Below are 3,117 nucleotides of genomic sequence, written 5' to 3' on the forward strand. Positions count from 1 at the left end.
AAATTTTTAATACAGATACCCCTAAAATAAATTTAGGATTAAAAGATAGTTTGCAGATGCTACAGTTACCTAGAAGGTACTAGGAGTGATGTGTGTGTGTGTGTGTATGCATACCTATACAATACTATATGTACATATATATGCATTAATTGTCAGTTTTAGAGAATAAAAAAAGCAAAGCCCATTCATGAGTTTAAAATGAGGTGATTCCACATTGTTAAATTGGTCCCACTGATTTAAGCAGCAAACAAGTGTTTAATGCCCAAAGAGGTAAAAATAATACAGAAATAAGACTTCTCCTTAAGGGTTGTAATAAAAAGGGAAGATTCCTTTCCCAATGAATCCACAGTAAATAGTGGAAAATATCCCAATAAAAGAGTGCCATATGCCCCTTCTGTGAGTTAAATGTCAGAAAAAGGACTAATTATGTTCCCCCAGATCTTAACATATATTAGGACTTCAGAAAAGTAAAATTAATTATATTACATTTTCTCCAAGTGGATATATTCAAATTCCAAATCTTTTGCTCATATCTTACCAAATGATGTGATCTTTTAACTGGTTTAAGTTAAAAGAACACAAGGTAAGGTGAGAGTTTAGTAGTGGTCTCCAACTCTCAGTTTGAATGCTTCTGCTTCTTTGGATTGCTGTTTTTGACTTACTCTCCTTATGATAAAAGGTCACAATTGTAAAGTACATGAGAAAAGCAAACACTGTCAGTTCATCTCCCCATCAACTTTTATTACTTTCTGTGTCTATCTGGATTTTTTGTTATTGATATGTGATGGGTTCTTTTATCTTTCAACCTTCTTTATGTTTTTGCCTCTAGTCCCTTTCTTTACCTTTGACAAAAATTTTCTTGGTTATAGTGCTCTACCATAAGCAGACCAGTTTGTAATTACTTTAAAAGAGTGAAAACATGGTTAAAGTCAATTAATAGAGAACCTTGACTGATAGGCTAAAAAGTTTCCAGGAGAAGCCTTTGAAGGTGTTTGAACCGTGGCAAGATGTGATGAAAACTGTTTCTGTACCCAGGGTAAGAACTAATTAGATGATGTTGAGACAGGTATCTATTTTTAAAGTAGAAACTAATGGATGATTATGGAAAAAATAGATCATTCACTTTGATTACTAGAGGGACTGTCTCAAACTCAGAAATATACCCATGATATTGTTTCACATCCCAGAAGTGTGAAAAGTGGCTTTGGTAGCAAAATGGACTTACATTCACACCATTTCATCTTTGTAGCATTTCCTCATTCCTACAAAATTTTAAGTGGATAAAAAATAATTATAATTCCAAGTGCTTCTTGGAGGGTTCAATAACAAGTGAAGCTGACTTATTTTAAAGCTGTTTATTGCTGGAATATTTCCTAAAATATACATAAAATAATTATTTACCTATCAAATACATATATTCATAATAAGCAGTGATATAACGCTGATAATATATATGTTTCCTATTTTCTGATTGTTGTTTTCTCTTAGTTAATGAGTTTTATGGAACATTCTAGGCTTTCATGAAATAAGTACAACGTATCATGTTTCTGTTGATTACTGTCAAAGAGGGCTCATCCTTTGTTCTTGATATATATGTAATATTATGCCTTTCAAAGAAAATTATACAAGAAGAAACAAAAAATATTCATATGGTCTTTTCTATTTAGCCACTTATTTACCATTTCCAGTGCTCTTCATTTCTTCCTCTGAATTTAAGTTACTCTCTTGTTTCATTTCCTTTCAGTCTAAAGGACTACTTTGGATATTTCTTTTAAGATATGTTAGCAATTAATGACTTTGTTTATCAGATATTTTCTGATAGAGCCAGAATTTTTCCTTAATGTTTGAAGGATAACTTTGCTATATATAGAATTCTTTCTGGTTTTGAGCAGATTTTTGTGGGGAAAAAAATGTGATTCATCAACTTAAAGCATACATTTTGCTGGGTATTGTGCAATCAGAGGTGTACAACCATCATCACAATCAATTTTAGAATGTTTTTGGATACAGGAGTTTTGATTGACAGTAGTTTTTCAATTCTTTTGGCCCTTTGATTATGTCATTTATTGTTTCCTGGACTTTATTGCTCCTGATAAGTCAGACATTAGTCATGTTGTTCTCTAGTATGCAATAAATCATTTTTATCTTGATTATTTAAAAAAAGTCTCTGTTTATTTGGGTTTCAGAAATTTGTGTTTTGCCTAGATGCAGATCTTTGTATCTGTATCCTATTTAGCATTTTTTGAGCTTCCTAGATCTGCAGTCTAATATTTTTCATCAAATGTGGGATTTAAAAACAATTTTTTTTGCCATTGTTTCTTCAAATAGTTCTTTTTCTCCTTGCTTGGAACTTACATGTATATTGGTAGGCTTGACATTGTCCCACATATCTCTGAAGTGCTGTACATTTTTCTTGAAACTTTTTCAAAATTCTGTTCTTAAGAATAGATATTTTCAATTGCTCTATCTTAATGTTCCTGATTCTTTCTTTTATTTGAAATCTCCAGTTGAGCCACTTTACTGAATTTTTCATTTTGGTTATTGTACTTTTCAATTCAAGGATTACTATTTGTTTCTTTTTATATACTTTGTATTTCCTTACTGAGATGCCTGATTTGTAATTGTCCTCACATAAATGATTGGCCTCAATTGTTGAATATATTTCTAATAGCTCCATGACAGTCTCTGTCTGATAAAAACAAAATAGAAGCCCAATCAATGTCAGAATTTATTTATTGCTTTCCCTCCTCTGGGTACAAAACACATTTTCCTATTTATTTTGCATGTCTCCTACTTTTGTTAAACACTTTAGTTTGTATATGGTAGCAACATTGGAGTATACTTTTTCTGACTTTCCTGGTTCAGAGTTTCTCTTTTCCTCCCCTCTCACTTTCTTTTCCCTCCTTTCTTTCTTTCCTTCCTACCCTTCCTTTTTCCTTTATTCTTTCCTTTCTTCCTTCTCTCCACCATTACTCCTTTCCTTCTTCCTTTCCCTCCTTTTTCCCGGTCACTTGGTTTCATTTGTACTGCAGATGCTGTCTCTTATGCTGTGTGCCACCACTAAATTTCTGCTAAGATTTTTAAAAATTCTTATTTTTATTTTGGCTTCCTGGGGTC

The sequence above is a fragment of the Callospermophilus lateralis genome, chromosome 3 (genome assembly GCF_048772815.1).
Source record: "Callospermophilus lateralis isolate mCalLat2 chromosome 3, mCalLat2.hap1, whole genome shotgun sequence".
In the NCBI taxonomy this organism is placed as follows: Eukaryota; Metazoa; Chordata; class Mammalia; order Rodentia; family Sciuridae; genus Callospermophilus; species Callospermophilus lateralis.